Source organism: Mustela putorius, unplaced genomic scaffold (genome assembly GCF_011764305.1).
Source record: "Mustela putorius furo isolate JIRA1106 unplaced genomic scaffold, ASM1176430v1.1 tig00003898_pilon_pilon_pilon, whole genome shotgun sequence".
In the NCBI taxonomy this organism is placed as follows: Eukaryota; Metazoa; Chordata; class Mammalia; order Carnivora; family Mustelidae; genus Mustela; species Mustela putorius.
Genome location: NW_025422047.1, coordinates 25,940,608 through 25,963,666, shown reverse-complemented (window position 1 = coordinate 25,963,666; position 23,059 = coordinate 25,940,608). Strand labels below are relative to the sequence as shown.

At 39.2% G+C, this 23,059-nt stretch overlaps 1 long non-coding RNA gene across 1 annotated transcript; it reads right to left on the bottom strand.

Moving 5' to 3' along the window:
* Positions 1 to 3,393: 3,393 nt before the first annotated feature.
* LOC101689992 lies at positions 3,394 to 22,265 on the bottom strand. Its single transcript, XR_001179927.2, has 3 exons — positions 21,976 to 22,265; positions 21,427 to 21,497; positions 3,394 to 3,776 (listed from the first exon to the last, which is right to left on the bottom strand). It is a non-coding gene; the product is annotated as an uncharacterized LOC101689992 (long non-coding RNA).
* Positions 22,266 to 23,059: the final 794 nt, after the last annotated feature.

Genomic DNA, 23,059 nt, shown 5'->3' with positions numbered 1-23,059 from the left:
AGTAAGGAAAATGCTCACTTGAGGATATAATCTCTTTCACATATATGAGCCTTAAGTAGACATGAAGAAGTAGGAGAAATGTTCCACAAAAAGTTACCCAGAGAATTCCTATAGAACAAAAATCTATCAAAGTGAGTAGAAAACCTTCTGAGATACCAGTCCCTATTGATAAAGTCTTTCTAATATGGATATTTTGCTCTACAAAATTATGTGCAAATAAATTTTGTAAGCAGAAGTTCCTTACCATTGTTAATTAATGAAAACTTAGAGAAGAATCATAAAACTTAGTTTTGTTGATGGAAGTGTTTGAATGGTTGGTAAAGCAGAGATAATGCTATATGTTCAGCAAACCCATTTATTTTCCTTCCTTAACACATAACTAAATTACATTCCCAAACCTCCTATGTGATTAGCTTGGGCCATGTGACTGACTTTGGGCCAGTGGATAAGATATTATCTTTCAGAATCCTCAACAAGCTTTCTTCTCTCCCTATCTAGTACAGAGTATCTAATGGAGGACTCCAGGGCTCTAGAAGATGGCAGAGTGGGCTCTGAGTGACATAATGGAATAAAGACCCACCCCCACTATCTATCTGACCCACACTGGAATGTGACATAAAGGAGTAATAAATCTTTATAGTATTAGGCCACTGAAACTTGAGAACATCTAGAAGATTATTCATTCATTATTGTATCTGTTTCTCAAATAGTATGAATAATAAGAATTAGTGGGGATTAAAAATAAAATTTTGTACTGTGGCGGAGGGCAGAGATGATAATTGTACTGATCTAAATATTAGATTAGGAATAGTTTTTAGGAACTACTTGAACAATACAGATTTGAATACAAGTACAAATACAAGTTCATCCTTGAACAATACAGATTTGAACTACACAGGTTCACTTATATGTGGACTTTTTTTTATAAATACAGTACAGTGCTATAAATGTATTTTCCTTATGATTTTCTTAATAACATTTTATTTTCTCTAGCTTATTTTATTACAAGAATAGAGTATATATAATACATGTAACATACAAAACATGTATTAATTGACTGTTTATTTATCAGTAAGGCATCCACCCAGTCAACAAACAGTAGGGTGTTTGGTCAAATTTTGGAGGAGTCAAAAGTTAGACACAGATATTTGACTGCACTGGTGTTGATGCCCCTGACCCCTGCATTGTTCAAGGCTCAATTGTATATGATCACAAGTATTCTGCAATTGGTTCTGTCAAACTCTTGCTTCCCCAGTCATATGCTTAATTTACATCATATTATTATGATAATATTATAAATATTAGTGATAGATGCTCAAAACATTAGCTACCACTCATTTCTTGCCATACTCTGAGCACCTCACTTAGCACTTTTTATGAATTATCTCATTTAATTTCAAAGCTACCCTATGAGAGAGTTTTAACAATATACTCATTTTAGAGAGGAAACTGATGTCCATGAAAGTTAAGGTGATCTCACAGCTAGTAAGTGGTGAATCCAGAATTCAGAAGGTCTTTTTGACTCTGTAGCCACCCTATTATTATACAACAATGCATTAAGTGTAATATTTTATTTCAAACAAGTACTGCTTGAGCAATAATAATTTACTTCAACTGCTTTCCCACCCACAAACAATCCATTTGTTGTATGTTCATGTTGTACATCACAAAAAAGGCCAAAAGGAAAAGGTGATCTTAGCAAATATATTATAATCCTGGATCTGCCCCTCATAGTGAAAAACTTACACCCTGATTTTATCAACATGCCAAAAATCCATCCATCTATTAAGGGCAGATGCACAGTAATCACTAATGTTTTGACCCATAAATCAAATTATTAATTTATGATGAATAATTTAAATGAAAAAAAAACTTCACTGAAGGAATATAGTTAATTACTCAGCTAAAGATAACTATTCTTTTTTTTAAGATTTTATTTATTTATTTGACAGAGAGAGATCACAAGTAGGCAGAGAGGCAGGCAGAGAGAGAGGAGGAAGCAGGCTCCCTGCTGAGCAACGAGCCTGATATGGGCCTCGATCCCAGGACCGTGGAATCATGACCTGAGCTGAAGGCAGAGGCTTTAACCCACTGAGCCATCCAAGCACCCCAAGATAACTACTCTTATAAATGATATACATAAGGGGCACCTGGGTGGCTTAGTCAGTTAAGAATCTGACTCTTGATCTCAGCTCAGGTCTTATCTCAGGGTCCTGAGTTCAAGCCCTGTGTTGGGCTCCACACTGGACATGGAGCCTACTTAAACACACACACACACACACACACACACACACATATGATAAATGATATATATGAAATCTATGTGATTAGTATATATATTCTTGGAGCAGAGATACTTTGGAAGCCAAATAATAGAATATTACTTGAAAAACATGGATTCAGAATGAAGATATTTTTGTAAATAGAATGTTTAATAGCTTCAAGTATAAATAGCCTGATCTCATTCACCATATGAACAGCCTTGTCTTTGGTACTGAGGTTCAATGGAATGAAGTTTCACTCCCTCATCTCTGAACCATACTTGGATAGGCTTTAGCCCATATTGCTTCTGACTTTCCTGTTATCTGCTTCCATGACTAAAATTCCTTCTGTGGATATGTCAAAACCTTCAACTAGTTTATGTCAAACCCTGCCGGACAGGAATATATCTGTTCTTTTAAGAGAACTTTGCACATCCTTTTACTGATCTGTTTTGTGCTGCTCTTGAAATTCAACAATCCAAAGGCAACCGCATCTTGTGTCCTTTATTTCAAATCTTTTGCCAATATCTCTCTCATAATAGTCTATAAGAATAAGAAAAAATGACAAGAATTGAAAGAATTAATTCCAGGATAAGATAGTGCTCACTGAAAAATCCTATTTATGAGGAACTAGTGAGGATAAATAATAACAGATGTTCTCTTTTTCTTTTACATAGTGTCGAAGCAGTGTATCCACAGGATTCAGTTAATCATTTTAACATACATCTTGATTGCTGGGGTAAAACTTTCCAAACTCCTCTTACAAGAGCCACCATCTTTCTCTTTATAATGGTTCCAAACCCCATGCTAGGCTAGAACTGTTGCTCTGGAAGGAAGAATGGCCTAGAATTCATCAAAGCTGTCATACAGTGTCAGGGAAAGATGGTGCTTTGCCAGTTGCACCCCATCAATGAAAAACTAAGCTTGTTTAAGCTTTATGCTGCCACCATGCCATGCACTTCAAGAGCAAAGTTCAGTGTCACAGTCCTGGTGTTCCTTTTTCTAACTAAGAGAATGCCAAGAAGAGCACTTTCCCACAAACAATATGTGGGAGATAGTAAATGCAATAACAAGGTTAATTAAACCACCAGGGTGCTACAAGACTGGAATGATTCAGTCAGACAGAAACAAACAATTTTTATTCCTTTATTGTTGTTTCTTTTTTATCTGTGAGCCAGGGGGTGGGAAGAGGACCAAGAATTCAGACATGGGAAAGATCTGGATGAACTTAGGAACTATTCTAGTAGTTTAGAGTCTGGAGAATGCTGTCGAGAAAAGTATTACAAAAACAAAAACCAGGAGGAATGCTGAAGCAGCTTTTTCTGGAGACACAGCATGCATAGTTAGGGAGTTCCTAGACACGTTTCTGCCTGGATCCAGCTACTTTTCCTTGAGTTGGAGAACACATATTTGGAAACCTCTGACTGACAACAGCACACTGATGAGTAGATATCCTTTGATGTGAAGTGAATGATCATGCCATCAACCTTCATAGTACTGGCCAATGAGAAACCTCTGAAAATAACATGAAAAGAATAAAAAAAATAAATGATCAATAGAGAAAAGGCAAAACTTCTAATAAGAAGAGATAAACAAAGATAAAAATTAGGCTACAAAAGCAAAAGTAATTTTAAACCATATTAATACCATATTTGTAATTTTTAAAATTCTTGTAGTGTTATAGCATGTTGTTACATTCACCAAATTTTATTTTCATTAGTAGAACTAATTGATAATAAAAGGAGGGAAATGCCATTTAAGTAAGCATCGTCTCTGGTCTATGGTGTCACCGTAAAGGTTCGGTAAGATCTCAATACACAAACTATTTCAGTAAAACAAAAAGAAAATACATGAAAAATTGTGTATAATTGAGCATACACAAAGTTACCCTTCCAAAAATTATGAATAAAAAATTTTAAAGAATTTCAAAGAAAAAAGGTCGAGTATTTTTTAATATGAGGGATCCTAAAATTCTAATTATCTTACTTTAACAACTGTGAGAGATAAGACACAGCACACCAAACTCACCAACTATCATATGGTTTCACTTGGTTCTTCTTAATAGTTTACTATAGTCAACAACAAACTGTACCATAGTAGTGGAGAGAAATCAAAAGAAACATAAAACTCCAAAAGACAAAAAAAATATGTATATATGTGTGTGTATGTATGTATGTGTGTGTGTGTGTGTGTATATATATATATATATATATATATATATATATTCCAAAGAAAAAACTCTAAAAATGTCAAATAAAATACTCCAAATAAGAGCTAATTACTGTCTGGCAGAACTAATAAAAGAAAAAAAAATCAAAGCTAAATGAAAGTTTTATTACATCTCCTTTGCTACTAGAAAGCAGCTTGAGGTACTTGTTCAAAACCTGGGCTTTTTTGGAATAATGACTTTGGGTTTGTGTTTCTTTTTCCAAACATTATAGATTAATAGTATATGCACAATAAATGAATAATGGACCATTAAGCTTTTCCTAAGACTCTTTAAAAAAAAAAAAAGATTTAATCTATTTATTTGACAGAGAGAGAGCACTAGCAGGTGGAGCAACAGGCAGAGGGAGAGGGATAGGGAGAGAAAGAAGCAGGCTCCTCACTGAAGGGGGGAGCCCAATAGGTGCTTGATCCCAGGACCCTGGGATCATGACCTGAGCTGATGGTAGATGCACAACTGACTGAGCCACCCAGGCTCAGCCACCCTTTTAGTAAGACTACTAATGATAATTTTCAAGAAAGAATCTCAAACTCAATTATAATGGTGGAGGAAGTTTCCATTTTTGAGAATAATGTATTAGTCCTATGTAGCTATATCCCACGAGGCAGGATTTGGCTGTCAAGTCCTAGAAAGTCATTATCAAGAGGCTCTAATTTAGCCATGTAACTGCAAATTTGATCCAGGTTTCCTTTTCTAAAAATGGGATAACAAAAAGAATAAAGGACTAGCCATACTTACAATCTTTTCTTTAAATATATGGGAAACATGATGTCAATGTATAGTTCATTATTTGAGACATTTCATTTGTCTCCTCTACAACAATTGAGGCAATACACAAAAATGAAGGCCCATTCAAACTTTTTTACCTTTTCAATCAGAAAAAGAAGATGCTTATCAGTGCCTCGGTGGCTCCAGTTTGTTAAACCACTGCCTCTGGTTGGGGTCATGATTCCAATGTCCCAGGATTGAGTCCCACTCCAAGGCTCCTTGCTCAGCGGGAAGCCTGCTTCTCCCTCTGACCATCTCCCCCTCCTGCTTTCTCTCTCTTTCTCTCTCAAGTAAATAAGTAAAATCTTAAAAAACAAATAAATAAATAAATAAATAAATAAATAGAAGATGCTCAGGTCTTGAGAATTACCTGTCCTGTTTCATAGGTAGCACCTGTATTGCTGCTACACATCTGTGGAAGCACAGTATCAGCCAACTGTTAATCAAGGATCACTTCCCTTCAAAGTGACTGATGATCCACTGTTAAAACAGCTTATAAAAATAACTTCTCCTTCAAAAAGGTGCTTCAGGGTTTTCAGACACATCTCACCATTCCTGCTAGCTTAATGCATGTTTGAAAGTTAATTTCTCATTAATATTTAAAGTAGAAATGGCTTCAGAACAAATTTTAAATGATCCATTACATTTTAGAAATAAAATATTATTGGCATTATTTTCATCTCGATTACAAGGAATAATAATGTCCAAGACTGGCTTTTAAAACTGTTAATGAGCCCTGGCAATGTGAAAAAGATATGGATTAGGTAGATGTAATGAGATATGATTAAAGGGTGCAGGCACTGAAGGGTGTTGGGAGAAATTCTTTTCTGAAAGAGTATAATTAGTGTCTGATAAAAAGTACTTAGTAGATAAGATTTTTGAAGAAGAAAGGTTAAGATAAACACATACTTTATGACAAACCTGCTTAATTTTTCCCCTTTGGTTCTCTTACATACTCAATATTATGTTGAAGTTTCATACATAAATAATGTTTGTCAAATACTTCATGCAATTCTACCAGACAATTAGAGTGTTTTAATTGCCAGACACCGAGAGCAGAAAATGTGTTGAAACATCTTATTCCATTTTCAGTGTACATTTCTTTGTTGATTTATGTAATGTAGCTAATAATATGCAACCTACCCTAGTTTTAAACAAACAAATGAACTTCTAAAAAGCAAGCTTTCCATAAGTTGCTAAGCAACTCCAAAGGCACATTTTATCAATTTAATAAATAACATTTAGATGACAAATCCTTAAGAGAGATTTCTAACTCCATTTTATAAAAAGTAGAAAATCCAAGCAGGTCCCCCTCTGATTTTCCTGTTTCTGAGGCCTCAGAGCTAGACAGAGGCACTGCCGTCTTCAGAGGTACATCAGACTCACTAAACAAATAAAACATTTTGTCAATTGAAGTTGTTATATAATAGAAGTTAGGTTCTGGGACTCATTGTGCAGCTCTGAGAGCTCATGCTTCATTCCCATAACTGAAGGTTTCTCAGCCTCAGCCCTATTGACTTTTTGGACTAGATACTTTGTTGCCCTGGGGGGTTCTCCCATGCATTGTAAGACTTTCGCAATAATTATCCTGGGCTTCTACTTGCTAGATGCCAGTAGTGGCCTCCTCATTGTTAAAACTAAAAATATGTCTCCCAACATTGCCAAATGTGCCTGAGGTGGGGACAGGGAAGGTTGTAGGGTGTCAGAAATCACACCCAGTTGAGACAGTTAAGAACTACTACAGATGAATAATGAGTAAAGATGCTGTAAGAAAGGTATCTTGAGCTTAATTGGAAAAGAAGATATCATGACACTGTTTCCATCAGTCAACACCTAATATATCCTAGCACCACCAACAATGAAGAATAAAGGAGTAGTACTGATTTCAGGGGTGCTGTGGCTCTTGCTCCATTCAAAGCTCGTTATTGATTTTATCATTTCAATGTAATTCCCACTGTTTAAAAACTTGGTGAGAAAGGGCGTTGTCATAGTTCTGTCTCTGTTGTAGTATCCCATTCCAGAACTGCACCAAAGGCTTTTCTCCTACTCTTTTTACCTCAGTTTTCACTATACTCAAGTGCTGACTAGAATCATCTAAATATAAATCTGAGTTTTAATAAAGCCATCCTCTGCCCATAGCACCACAATAGGTCTCTATCACTTCTGTTATCAAATACAAACTCCTCTTACATGGTCTTACAAATTACCGCCAAACTCCATCTCACCAAACATCTTTCTCATTTTCTACTTATATCACCTTTACCCCCTCAAACACAAACATCTTGCATATGATCATCTTCCTATGTGACACATAAAGGACAAACTCATTTTCTCCATGAAAGTTTTCCTAATTAATCCTTCCTTTATTTCTTATCAATATCATATTTCTGTTAGAAGAATGGCATGACTGCAAGTTAATATGTGAGTCAACTGTTTACTGAATGTTTTCAATATGCCACACTGACTATTACTTAGTAGCTATTTCTATCAATTTATGTTTACATTATTTATGCTCAACTAGACTGTAAGTCCCCAGAGGATAAGAACAGGTCTTATTTGTATCCCTCTTAATAATGATGCTAATAAATGTTTTAAATTTGATTAGCAATTATAACCTTTCAAATTCCATTCCTGGTTATTAACTTGTTGGTTATATATTTTCACTATTTTATAGTCAATGAAAATGGCACATTAAATACTCTAGGGACTAATCTATGGTTACACAACCATAGATTAGTAAAACATTCATTTAATATATGCTGATTGAATTCAGCCATACAACTTCACAACTACAAAATTTATCTCCTGTTTCTAAAGTTGTTATGGCCTTTAAAAAAAAAAAAAGTGTTTTTCTGAACAAGAATAGCTGAAGGATGCAGAAGACACAACGCAGAAGTGAATTAAGGTTTTCAAGGGTTAAATTATGACATAGCAGGAAAGCAAAAGAGAAATTAGTTATTGCCTCAAATTGGGTACAAGAGATTACCTTCACAGACCTTGACCTCTCGTCATAGTAAGTAAAACTTTAAAAAGAAAGCAAAATGGAAAAGCCACAGAAGGGCTGATAAACCCCCAAATTCTAAAAATCACAGCTTTTTACTTCATTCACACGAGTAAGTCCAGGAAAACATTTTCAACAACTCGGGAAGATTTCCTTTTACTACTTTGGGGAAGACCCTTCAAAAGAAAATCAAAATGCCTGTAAAAATCATTTACCTATCAACCTCTCAGCTGACTTCAACAAAACACAAGTCAAAGGTCAGTTGATTTCCGAGGCTCTTCACTAACCCTAACCACCTGTGCCCAAAGAGGCAGCATATTTATTCGTACTTCTTTCAACATTCATTGCATGCCTACTAAGTGCAGACACTGATGTAGGCCCTGAGGGAAAACAAAGATGCCTGAGTCTTAGTTGCTGATGTGAATTCATCCAGGAAATTCAGAAAGGGGCACGTGATCTAAAAAGCCAAACAAAACAAAACACCACCAACAAACAAACAACAACAACAAAAGACGATTATCTTCAGTGTGGGCATTTTCTCTCAACCACTGGCCCTCCCCCACTCCATTTCCCACAGAGGGAAGCAACGAAATTAAAGGAAATTCAGAATAAAGAGAAATGACGGGAACAGGTGAAGGCCCCAGCAGCTCCAGAAAGGTCTTGGAAACGGCTCTCCACACATCCCTGAGCCACGTGATTCTGCGGAAGTGCGGGCGTAGGGGACGGTCGGGACCCCACAGGGGGACCGGAAGTGCAGGATCTGGAGTGCGCGGGAGAAATTGCCCTGAGCAGGGTTTGACTCTAGAACCGAGGTCGTTTGAAGCCTCTCAGAGGTTTCTCGGACCACGCGGTCCCATCACGTCCTTAACAGGCTTTCCGCAAAATGGGGATTTTCGAGCTCTTTGGAAGAGGTTCCTAAATGTGGCTGTAAGCTTGACGTGAGTTGTGCGGGGAAGGGGCCGCGCGCCTCTCGCAGCTTTTTGCTCGGCGACTCTGCGCCCCCCTCACCCCTACGGGGAGGGGAACGGGCGTTCGTCCTCGAGTCACACGAGCGGCGTGCGGACCTGCCCGGAGCCTGCCGCGCGGCGCCCCCTTCCTGAGAGAGGAAGACTGAAGTGGGAGGCGGAACGGGGTCCCGGCGTAGGGGATGTTAGAAAGCAGGCACACCGGGGCCCCGACGCTCCCACGGGGGCACTGAACGTGTGTGCGAGGAAGGGGCTCGAGCTAGGGATGGGGCGGGGATGGCGGGGGGCTGGGGGGGAGGTGGGGCTTCGTTCTCGCCGCCCTCCTTCGCGGAGGCTTCGGCCGGGTTCGCGGGGCTGCTGGTGAAGCGGGCTGAGGCGCGCGCTCCGGCCTCTGCGGACGCTCGGGCTGGGGCGGCGCTGCGTGGGCGGCTGAGGGAGCCGGGGGCGGGGGGAGTGGGGAGTGCACCACGGGGCTCTTTTCAAATTAAATAGCTAAGAATAGCGTTGGCTCCGAGACTTTTATCCAGAGGGTAGTCAAGGAGCTAGAAACCCGGAGTGTCAGTTTGTCTTCCCCGTTCCGGAATTAATTCTGGAGCTCTCAGCGTGGACTGACAATGCGTGACCCGGAGGAAAGAGAGCGCCTCTTTTCCTCTCCCTCAGGCTCTCCGGCTCCCGCTGCCTCTTTCTTTCCCCGTGGACGGAATCGCCCCCGCCTCTACCTTCACCCCACGCACCTCGATGAACCGCCTCAGGAGTCCCTTAGATACGCCCCCAAACGCAGAACGACCACAGCGTTCCACTTCACTTCCCCTCAGCATTAGGCGACTTACATCAGCATAGGCTAACCAAGAGAGTCTCTTGCTGGTCTTAATATTTATTAAAATGCACCAGTACGGTTTGTTCCCAAGGGCATGAGGGAGAAAATAGCTCGACTCCGCGCCGAAGGTCAATAGATCTTCACAACTTGGTTGATGAGATCACTTTTAAGTTCTCCTCAGTCCAGTTTCACTGAGAATTCAGTCGTGAGAGGAAACAGCGTTTGAGATGAATTGTCATCACATTAGACGTATGCCTTCTCACTCTCTACTGTCTTGGAATGTCCGAAAATGAAATGGGAGCTATAGGTCAATTTCCAAAGGTCTAAGGACCCAGAGGAACCCCGACTCCCCTTCCCTGCACTGCCTGCCCTCAGGCATCCTGGAAATGGGGAGGACACCCTGGGATCTGTGGCCGCGGAACTGAGGTCCCTAACAAGTTATAATTGTTGAAAGAGGGAGGAGGGGGGGAGGAGAGAAATGGAAAGGAGGAAAAAAAAATAACATTTGTGTTCATTTACACATTTCCTGTGCGGAACAAAAAAGTCCCACCATCAGCAAAAGAAGTCTCTTCCTCCAAAATAGCAGCCAAAGAGGGAAAATTAGAATATGCATAAATTCCTTCATTTTCATTCGCACAGAGCATGATTTCCGGCAGATTTGTATTTAAACTGCTCGATTAATCCCAATTTCTGAACAGCATTTTACTTAGCATCTTCCCAAAACTCACCTAAAGAATATTACTCTCCTCCCACCACCCTGTTTTGAAGCCTCCCTCTTTCCTGTTCTTCAACTGCCAATGAGAATTTCATTGATAAAACTGTACCTTTATTTTTCCCATCCACTGTTTTCAAAACTGCACTGATGCATCGGACTACACTTTAATACAAACTGGCTGCTGTCTGCGAGCCATAACTGCAGATGAGAGCCTAGTGGAGAGGATATGTTTTTGAAATGTGTATCTAGAAGAGACTAAACATGATAGGACCAAAGACTTTTGCAACTTCTCTCGTGCATAGAATCCTTTCCTGTTCTACACAGGTCATATTCTTTCACCAATAGCAATAGTTAGAATGCTTGAACTTTTCCTCCCCCAAACTTCCTTCGCCACCTATTACCAGTTTTTAAGGAACATGATGGACAATCATGACCTTCTTCAAAGAAATATTACTCTTCATAAATATTCAAAGTGTGTCAGTCCATTAAATACCCCCCCACACACTCAGCCCATTACTAAAAATGTTTGCTTTGCCACTTGTGCAACGGATCTGGCTTTATCTGCCTTGAAAAGTTCTTTGTTGGGAAAAAATGTTAGCATCATTTGAAACCATTCCTTTCCAAATATCATCGCTTGTCTTGGGGTTACTTCTTCTATCTTCGAAACTGTAGATATGTCTTTTCTTTAATAGTAGGATGTTAATGTTTAAAGAATGAAATTACTGCATCTTGGTTTATTGAAAACATATATAGGTCGCAATTCCATTCATCCCTAAATTCTTATTCTTGCAACACCCCAAGACAGAAAGAAACCTATATTTGCTTCTTAATACTGTCTAAGCAGAATGTAGTGGTTCTGCCTTTCTCTCATTGTTTACAGATCATAAACCCCAATTACTGGTAGTTAAAAAGTTACAAATGATAATATTTGTTTAGATCTTAGTTTCTATAAAGAATGAATATACACATTTGAACTATATGTAACATGGCATATATAATGTGTATATATGTGTGTATAAATGCATAAGCATTTAAATATCTGGTTTATGTACGTTAAAGATTTTTCAAGATATTGGGATATAGAATATTTTGTTAAATAAAGGCATAAACTGAGTGCATGCAAATGTCTGCATGACTTTTACTACTTTGTGAAATAACTGTTTTTGGTGTATCTTTACTTTCTATCAAATATTCCCATTATAAAAGTATTAATTTAATGTCTTTTAGCTAGGCATGTCTCCAAGGACTCAGAGGTTCTCAGTTATATACAATTAAAATCAAAGTGTTTGAAAATAAATTCTTAAAAGCCATACTCTGGGGGTGTGTGTAACAGAGTTGAGGGCCCTTTTACTGGAAATATTGATTTCTTTTAATTTTCTTATTGAAATGAATGGCACTTATCTCTGAATCAAAGGAAATTTTCCAATAAAAATTGCAATAACAATATTTTCCTTAAAATGTTATTTTAATTAGAACTGGATTTTATATGGAAAGCTCCAGTCTGATTTCCAGTTGCAGAGCTGTAGTTCCAGAAGAGCTTAAGTGAACTTAGTAGTTCTTAGTTATTGTTAGTACACGGAGAAAGCCTGGGAAGCCATTGAAGAGCAAAACGATACACAGTTTTAGCCAAAGTCGCCTTACTACCATTGCAGAGTGAGCATCACCTCAGTGAATTTATCTCTAGAAATGAAAGCTCCTCAGTCTTGGTCGCTCTTAGTGAAATAATATTCTCATGAACAGGAATATTTTTGTACTTAAAAAAAAAAAAAACTAGACTGAAACGAAAAAAGATTGTTCAGCCTCCCTGCTGTGAAAGGTGCAGAGATAGATGCCTGGTACTACCAGCAGGGAGGCCGGCCCTTTCTTCCCCACCCTTGCTTCCTTCAACTACTGTTGGGTTTAGTTATGGACTGTGTGCATATGTGAAGTTGAAGACAGTATCTAAAGAAAAAAGTTTTCTAGAGAACAAAACTGGCTATTGACAGTTATGCCTTTTGTAATTTGTTTTTGAAGAAGGTACACAGATCTTATTTTCTCGTAAATGTTCAGGGCTACATTGATTTGCAAGAAAATACAACAAAGCCTAAAACTTTAAGTCACCCTTCCTTGCTTCCTCCCAGTCCATTCTTCTGTAACTAAGGTCTGTTTCCATTTGGTCTTCGCTGCTGCTGGGCTGCTGAGGAATTTCTGTCTCAGTCCTGCTCTCCTCTCCTGTAGCTCCCCTTCATCTCCTAACCAGCTTTCTTTCCCCTCCACAAATGAAGGCAATTATCAGACAACCTGCTTTAACCCCAACATCTGCCAGACAAGCATTGAGTCTCATTCCCTCCCCACCTGATTTTTATTTTCTTTCATTTCCTTTTTCTTGGTGGTGGTGGGGGGGAGCGGGCAAGGGCTTGGGAGATGGAGAGAACATTCCGGCTGAGAGGAATTAGATCCCTGCAGGTACAAACTTACTGGCAGATTCTTCAGAGCATAGACTCAGGAAATGGTGGCTGTTCTTGCACGTAGAACAGTAAACCTTGGCAGGTTTACAATTGACAAAAGCACTTCTACCTCCCCCTAAGGAGATAAGCTTAGCTTTACTAGCTGGATCACCACTAGTTATTAACATCTTCAACCTGGGTTCTTCCTTTCACTTCTACTCCCCTCATTTTATTGTCCCCTTTCTGTCCCTTCATCCCGAAAGTAATCAAAAGAGTTGATGATCAGGGAGACCTAATTCCTGATTTTTGTGTCTTGCCCTTAGGGCTGAGTTCCTCAGGGCCAGTGTTCTCTTTAGACTCAAAGGAACCTCAGTTACTTTGTCCTTCTGAAACTCCTCAACTTTGTGAACACGATTCCCAAATATAACAATTTGTCCATTCATCAGCAGGGCTCCAGCCAGAAAGCACCAGGTTTTTCTACCCAAGAATCCCTTCATACATCTACCTCAGTCTCCATCCCAGATTGATTTACCTGGGAATGGTGCCCAAGGGGGACATGCCTACAGCAAAGAAGAGGAATGGGTACAAAAGTACTTAGTGCTATTAAAAAGACCTACCATATTAGACCAAGGCAGTCTTTTTTAGAACACTTGAGTTGGACTGGAATGGATCCTCCATCTAACCAGTGAAACAAGAACTCAGAGGAATGCCCGTTACAGCCATGAAACACATTTCAGACTGAAATGGATTCCATCTTCATCCTGTCGACCAAAGAAATTTTTTTAAAATTGTTTCTGCTATTATTGTTTGCATTATTATTAACATTTTATTTCTGTCATTATTGCTGCAGTTTTGTTATTTTATTTTTGTTGTTGTTGCAGCTATTATACTATTCAGTAGAAGTTTAGAAAGATTAGTCAGATTAATTAGTTTATTGGTAATTTAAAGCTGAAAACTGGTAATTAAGCCAAAAAACTAAAAATGATCAGGGATGATTCATACCAATGTAGGATTTGGGAGGAAGAGAGTCTAAATTTTGGATACAAAATTTGGCAGCTGTGAAATAAACAGGACTTGGGGATCAGAAATATGATAATTGAAATATTCTTAGTCACTCAACCTCTCCCCCTCCTCCAAATTCAACTTAAGATCATTCTGTGATTTGCTTGATAGAGGAAAAATACTATATTTGCTTTTGTTGACAGAGAACAAAGACCCCATGCTTTTTCTTCATGTGATTTGCATTTGCACGTGGATTCCCTTGCTTAGGACATCCAAATATCTAAGCTCACTCCCCTCCAAGTTTGCCTCTCTTTGCTCTAGTTATGCACCTCACTGGAGAGGGTGCATCATATAAGACAGGTATACAATTTCAGCCCTCTCCACAGACAGATTCCATGGAATATAAATTCAATAATGCAATTCTCTCCACAACAAGCTCTCTGCTCTCTTTCAAATATAATTAATGTTTTGATAGTGTAGTTCTTTAACTACATATATACACACAAAAACAGACGCACCCTCTAGCTTTGCTGTTTGTGCATTTAAAACAGAAATGGATGTGGCTCTTTCAGTGACTCCTAAAATTCCTCAACTCAGTCAGCCCACAGAGAAGAAATCTGTTTAGGTAATAACTGCACAGTCTGTTGTGTGCCCAGAAATATTTAAAACAATAAAAAATGCAAGCCCCTAGATTTTGATAGTCATTTTTTGTCAAATTTCCTAGAAAATAAAGGATAGTCTGAATTGATATTCTGATACAGACATTCACTAGATAACAGTCAAAATCAACAAAAACATGGTCCTAAACCACTGGTTGTCTTTTCCAAGTTTTGATGATGGAAACTGAATTTCAATACCTTCCATTTTATCCAATTGGTGCTAAATGAACACAGATGTATAAAAACTAGCAACCATAATAGGCAAAACTACAATGACTTCCATAGAAATTCTTTACTCCATCAAACACCTCAGTCATGTTTTAGGTGGATTATTTCATTTAATTGCAATCGGTTGTATATTAACATATTCATATGTGAAATAGATGGTCAGAAAGAAAGATGTAGATGACAATATGGCTAGTAGAAGTTAAGTAAGCAAATGCTGCTGAACTCCCATATTCAAATGTGCCATATCCCTACCATTTCATTTCTACAAGCTGGTTACAATTATAAGAGGACAAATAACCTCTCAGACTATAGGACATGATATATTTTCAGTCTTTAATAAAGAAAAATGCATAACCTATATTTCTTAATCCAATGAAAGTATAAACTTTAATCTTCCCATATTGTTACTGAGTTGAAGAAGCTAGTTATTTGGAACTAATACACTGGTTTCCAAGCATCTTGGACATTTTGTTTGACTCATAAGTGCGTATGAGTTGCTGGCAGGGGAAGCATTTTACACATTTTTCCACAAAAATTTTAGAAGGCATACGTAAAAGGGATTTCTCTTACATCTTTCGAGGTTTAATTTTCTTACTTTTCATGTAGGTTTTGGTGTTTGGAATTGTGAAAGAAGACAAGAGAATGAACAAGGAAAGGAGAACATGTGGCTGATTCCAAATAGATCGTTTAACTGGATGGGAAGAAACAAAAATATTTCCCCGGTGCAGTTGTACAAAGAAAGGGAAAAGTGTGTGATCCATCAAGAGCTCACTTGTGCTTTTTGTTATTGTTTTAGATGGTGGCCCATCAGGGTTCCTTTCCCATTACTTTCCTCCAAATTGTTTTCCTTGAGAGCATAAATGTGGAGACTATTTGTCCCTTCATTCTCTCACAGGCTAATATTTAACAGCAAATATTTTAGTTACATTTTCAGTAGAAAAAGTTTTTACAGGTATAGAGATTCAGTCTTAGTACAGAAGCAAATTACCAACTCCAATTGGTTAGATACACTTGATATTTGCTTGTGGTGAGCTCTAAAATTTTTTATATATGTAAGATTTTTACAGTATTGATCAGTAATGACATGTGAGCTATCAGAAAGAAATCCTCTTTGAGACTATATTTGTTCTCATTTCTTCCTCATTTTCCCTTTTGATTTGTTTTTGAAACAGTGACAGGACTACTTTTCTGACTCTCAAATGAGGTTTCCTTTGGCTCAGATTAATATTAAAGAAGATCACATACACAGTTGGAAAATATTGTTATTTTTCTTTAATGGGGAAAATTGGACTCCCGCGTGTCAGATCTGTGGTTTTCCGAAGGGCAATGGAAATGGTACTGACATCACTTTGCACTTTAACAATCGGATTTGGTCAGGGTACAAGTTGTTTGTTTAACCCGACAGCTCGGTGCACTCCGTCGCACGCTTTGCACACTCATTAAAACGATTATTCACGACCTGTCGAGTGTTTTCGGGTTCATTCACAGGAAAGTCTTGGAGCAAGCGAGAGCAATTCAAGTCAACACTGTCCACTACCCCGTGCACGTGAGGACGAGCTGGTGCGTGCGTAAAAAGACGGAGGGAGGGGTGGGTGAACACGCCTTAGCTATAAGTCCTGTTCATTCGATGCTCTGGAATCTCAGTCTCGAAAGAATGCCAAGAGTGCTTAGTCTTAAAAGGCTATGTCGCTGTGTTAACTTCAAGGGCTTGGCACAGGATAGAAAAATAAAATAAACCAAATAAACAAACTCAAATCTCTCCCTTCACTCCTTTCAACCTTCTGCAAAGCTTGAGGTCCCCGGGGCTCTCCCACCTAATGCCTGCAGCTGCCGGACTGTGAGGCTCCACCTCTGACGTCGCGGAAGCTGAGGATAAGTAGTTTCTGGAACACTCGCCAGGGTGAAGAGATTAATTCCCTTTCCATCTCCCAATGCCCTTTCCTTCTCAAGAAAGAATTCGGTTACTTTTCCTTTCTATATTTCTCTTAAATAATGGAGGGGGTGGCAGGAACGGGGAGGGGAGTGGTGGTGCAAGAGATGAAGAATATGACTGTTAACCATATTTGGTAGATGTCTTCCAAATTACTGGGGAAGAAAGACTCCTCTTCCAAACTGCAAGCAAAATTCTATAAAACGAGGAGTAAATAGCCCTCGATAAATTAGACCACTTTTTTTTTTCCAATTTCCAAGTCATCTTTCAATATTTTGTGATGATAATAAGCACAAACAGGAATGAATCTCAATCTCTCACAATTGCCTGTACCTATAAAAGAGACACCCCGTGGTCTTTAGCTGTTGCATTTCTTCAAATGAGCCTTGATATATAACATTCACATGTGGGCTGTTAGTTCAAGAGAAGACCTATATTCCTAAAGTGTGATTGTAGGTATACACTAAATAAAACAACAGATGAATGTAGAAATGCATTTAATATATACTAAAGAATTCTGAAATATCCAGTTAACAAGAAGTAAAGCCCCAATAACTTAAAGTTAACAATACCATTTCTATATCCAAATCTCGCTGCCCCTTGATTTTTCATCTACATCCTTAGTAAACCCAGTGGCCAGCTTATTATGAGAAAAACCTAGTTATGCCAACAGAAAAAGACAAGGCTCACTCATTGGTTTCACCCTATCATATCTGACATAATGAAATCATCTGTTTTTCTATTTTACTGAAACATCCATATAATATGTGAAGAGAAGAATGGAAGTTTTCAAGTATCATGAGGTTCTAATCAGAAACAGGTTTCTAATTGCTAAAAAAGCAAGTACGATAAGTAATTTTGTAAACTCTTTGGGTTGCTATAATTCACTATCAAGTTTACTTAAAATTGATCTGTCAAATGTGTTTCCTGTACAAGCTCTTTCATTAAAGCCAACCTGCAATAATAATCAAGAGGCAGATGCTGAAATATGTAAGTAAATAACTGAAAGTCTCTGCATAAATAAACACAAATCAATGCAGTAATAGACAACACTATCGATGTAGGAATGATCGATTTTAGTCTTCCAACCTGCAATCAGAGCTTGCAACGTATAATTAAAAGTAAAATTTTCAACTCTACCACTACTACTACTACTACTACTACTACTACTGGGAAAATAAATGAATAAATAAACAAGCCGTGCTTGCTGCCAGTTTTACCTGATCCTACTTTATTCCATTTAGAGTATTTCTGAAGGGGTGGGAATATTCCACTTTTTAAGGAAAGCTTTGTCAAACTTTAAAACATTATTAATTATAAAAATCATAAAAGTATCAAATAATAAAATTCCCTCCTTTTTCTTGTTCTGAATTTTTCAACCTTTATCATACCCTCTAATTATTCAGCACATTTTAATAGGAAAAACACACACTAGTGCTTACTATTTTTGAAGATTTTTTCCCAACTACTATGACACTTTGGGTTTAAAGATTCTTTGGTCCTTTTGTTAAAACAAATAAGAAAAATTTAATTTCTTCAATATACTCTGAAGCTCTCACTCCCTGCCTGCATACACAAGCAATCTGAAATAAGGGGGAAAAAGCATCTGCGTTATTCCATAATTGTTTCTTACAATGATTGCAAAACAGTGTCTGACTAAAAGAAATAAACATGCCTTGGATTTCTAGAAATTGATATCTAGAATGGTTCAGATTTTGCTTAACATCAAATTTCCTTTTTGGGACTATTTATCTTTGGAGGGCAGAATTAATTTAGGTTAGCAAAAACCAGTGTATGATGATTTTGAGTATTTAGGTTCTGAAGAGTAATGAAATACAGTGTTCATATTTTTCTCTTAATCAACAAAGATGCTTATTTACATCCATCCTTGAATTACTGTAGTCCTTCTGGAGCATAGGCCTTTAAAAGAATTTCTTAGTTATGAAATTCAGCTTCTTTGAAAGTGATCTTTCTTACATAATAGCACCTAAATATGGGTTTTGGTTATATTACTATGTGACCAAGCATTCTCTAACTCCTCTCCTTCCCATCCAAGGGCAACCAGACCCAAATGGAAAAAATATCATCAGTTATTGTTTAGGGTTAATTTAACAGATAATTTAACTTCAAACAACAACAATCAGGTCATTACATTTCAGAGCAATGAGAAAATGAAAGAACCCAGAAACAACTCTCCCTAACTCCACTACAGTTTTGGGTTTTTCTGCCCAATCAATGGCATCAACAACGTCTGCCCTGCAGACGTAGAGTAAGATATGTTTGTACCTTAAAAGTGCTCTGATTCAAAGAATGAGACAGTAAGGGGAGCAGAAAGGAGGGGGTGGGTGGGTAGCCAAACTGAAGAAGACAACACAGTTCAGGGAGTGCTAGCTCTGTAAGAAAATTCAACCTAAGGCGAAAATGAATACCCAAACATGTCTGGCAACAGAACACTGTTTCATTCGGACACGAATCCTCAAATCTCGCAAAGTGCGCTGTGCTTTCCTCCCAGGCAGCTTTTCCGCAAGGCCAAAGACCAGGGGAGAGGATCACATGGGTTAAGCAACGGACTGCCAAAAGGACGTGGGGCATTTTATCTCCCCTCTCACCCCTACAGACACAATTTTGAGAATTACTTAATATTATTTTAAATGCCTTTTCTGATGACAACGATTTCAAGATTTTGCCTACCTCAAGTTTTAATAGAGGGTCAGGTGAGGCTGGAGTTAAAGCATCGAAATTAGGTCTTATGGAGGGTCTGGGGGGGGGCAGCTGGAAGTGGACGAGCTCTATTCTGCCTGTCCTTTTCTTCCCAACCTCTTTCCAAATTGAAGCACCCCCAGAGAATCTCCCAGGGGATGCTCTCTGCCCACCCAAACCCCGGCCACCCTCTCTCCAACCCTTAATGTTAAGGTAACTCTTATCCAAGGCTAGCTCTTTTCCTTTAAGAACCCTTCACCTTGGACCACAGGCTTGGGCAAAAGGGAAAATGGGGTAGAGAGCGAAATAGAACAGGAGTAGGGAGTGGAAAAGAGAAAAGATGTCTATTACAGAGAAAACAGTTTTATCAACTAGCAGATAAGTGCTGAGATCTGAAACCGCACCAGGTAAATAAAAAGAAACAACTTTCAGGGAGGAAAGGGGGGGGCAGACAAGAATAAAAAGAAAAAAGGTGGGGAAGCGCGCCAGCCCAGGCTGTGGAGTCAATTTTCCTGGCATCAGGCAGTGTGAGCTACCAAACTCTAAGTAAGCTCTCCTTGTCCTGGGCAAGAGCGCCCTCACCTTGTTGCTCCCTGCTCAGCGTCGGCCTTCGCGTCCGCTGGAATCTCGGCCGCCACTTCCCGAAGCGCCTCTCCTACCCGGCTACCGGCCGCCAGCGCCGCCCGGACTCAGCAGCCCAAATCACTTTTCTACTTGATTCCAAAGGCCGAGAAAACAACGCGGCTGGATTCCTGACGCGCCACCGTGCCCTTCTCCAGCTTCACCCAGGAGTCCCTGAGGCGCCGGGAAGGCTAATAGGAAATCTCGGCGAGGGCCCCGAATACACTTCGGGTGAAACTAACCTGTGTCTGGCGCGCCCCGGGCACTCTCGGGACAGCCAGGCTCTCGAGCTCGCATTGCCGTCTCCTAAGTGTGCATTAAGAATCAATTATTTGCCTGAGATTCCCAAAGCCGGGAACTGGGATATTCCCATCAGGGACAAAGTCAATCCCAGAACGGTGCGCTTTTCCCGAGTCCTCCGAACAGGCGGAGGAGTAGCCCCCCACCCCGGTCCCGCCGCACTGTACCTGGAGCTGTTCCGCTAAATCCCGCGGGGACCCTCGCCTGACCCAGGCCAAGGAGCTGGGGGCGGAGGGCCAGATCTGGGAGAGGTTGGCAAAGTTAGTGTGAAAATAGAGGGAGGAGGGGCGTACTGAAAAAAAAAAAAAGTGGGGGGTGGGTAGAGAAAGAGAAGAAAAGAAAAAAAAAAGAACTTCAGAATTAGACAAGTCCTTGGCTCTGGAGCAAAGAGCTCTGTCTCAAATAGGGAGAACAAATGCCTAAGAGTTTGAACGTTAAGAAAGGTCCGTTAGGGTATTCTGGAAGCTGCGGCAAGACTCAGAAATCTTATTTCCACCAATTGAATTACTCGCACTTTGGGACCTATTTCAGTCTCCCACTACCCCTCCTACGCATAAATTCGACTCGTTTTCTCTTCATCCCTCTTTGCCATCTCTTCATCCTCTTTACTTAGGGATCCACGGTGCCTTTCTGCCGACGTGGAAAAATCATGCATTCTCTCATCTACTTCTGTTGAGAGCGCGCCCGCTAAGAAAATTTTTCCAAAAGAAGAGCACTTTAGCCCCGGACCTCAAAGACGCGGTTTAAGCCTTAGTAAAAAGCAATCTGGCATAGCTCTCCTCCCTCCGAAAAGCACTTGCACTTACCAATCTTGGGGTAAGAGTGTCCCAGTCCTTAAATCTTTTTCTTCGGCATCCTTCGGCCAACACCAGGCAGTCTTGGGTGAAGGGAAAAAACAGACAGAAATCGGAAGGGAGAAGAGACTCAAACATAACACAACACTACACCATATATTCCCCAGAGCCACTTTGGCCTACATCCTCAGGACATGGTCCAGGCAAACTGACCGCTGGAGTGGGGAAAAGGTCGGTTTGGGGGCCAAAAACCTAAGAGGTGGATTATTTTAACTGCTGGTGGTTGGGGGAGGGGAGGCCCTAGAAGGAGGGTAGGGAAAGGCGGATGGCTGGGATGAGAACACGCAAAAAGAAAAACACGCAAAAGAAAATCGAGAATGAAAGCCCTTTTGAACTCTTACAGGTAGGTAGTTTTTAGGAAGAATACAGACGTGTGTACTCGCGAAAGGAAAATCTAGATGACCCCTATTCTTTCCTTATCTCCAGGATTTGGCCTCAGTTGGCTTCAAGTGGGGGGGGGGGAGTGGGAAAGGGGAGAATTTTAATTCAAATTTCACCTACCCCGCTTGTTGGAATGGCTGCGCAGATTTTCACGTTGGAGAGTTCCATCTGTCTGGCAGAAGCTGGAGTGGTGTTGGGGGCAGGTTATCTGGTGAAGTAGGAATGTACAGGAACCCCGCCCTCTAGGCACAGTTATACAACCCCAGCAACCCGTCTCAGCCAGCTCTAAAACCTCTAATGATCTTCACCTTCACCCTTTGTTAGCCTATTTCTCCAGCAGGCATTTAGTTCCAAACACAACTAGCCATCTTAGATATTTATAAAATTAATTTCTCAAAAGCAAAATTATTTCAACACAAATTCCTCAACAATGTTGTAGGAAACAGTTTTTAAAAACCACTTTTATATATTTAGAGCTCTAAATATATTCAATTTATCCACCTATTTGGGTGAAATATCCACCAACTTAAATATATACAATTATATCAATACAGGACTCATTTTTTGGTCTCTCTACACTTGATTTTATGCAAGTCATATAAACCACATGAAATCTTCCATTGCCATAAAGATACTTGAATTGAATATTATTAGTTCTGGACTTCATGTTCACTTGACTTCCAATTTTGTAACAAGTTGGAGAAACGTATTTGGAAGAATTCTCTCACTGCTCTAGTTTAAATGATTTTCTCAATGTTTTATATATCAATAATCTATATTAACTTTGTATCAGACACATTCAAGTAAAATACTTTAACCTGGAGATAAACTGCAGTTTGATAATTCAAGTTTTAAGCTGTGATCATTTTTAGTTCCAAAATGTCAAAAAGAGCAAACTTCCTCTCATTAAAAATAATCTTTAGTATGAAAGAAGAAAAAAAAAAGCTTCTAAAAGTTTTGAAGTGTTTTTCTGGCATAAGCTAATTTTAACTGGAAAAAGTTGGTGATAACAAATATCAACACAACATTACAACCAATTTGTTGCAAAAAAAAAAGAACCTATTAAATGTCATGCTAGAACACTGAATGCCTTTGAAAAAGATAACTTGAGAGATGATGGGACAGATTGAGATAAATGAAATGTTCATATTGGGCTTCAGGAGGCCTTCATAAATTTCTCTCTCTGTATATCCTTCTTCCTATC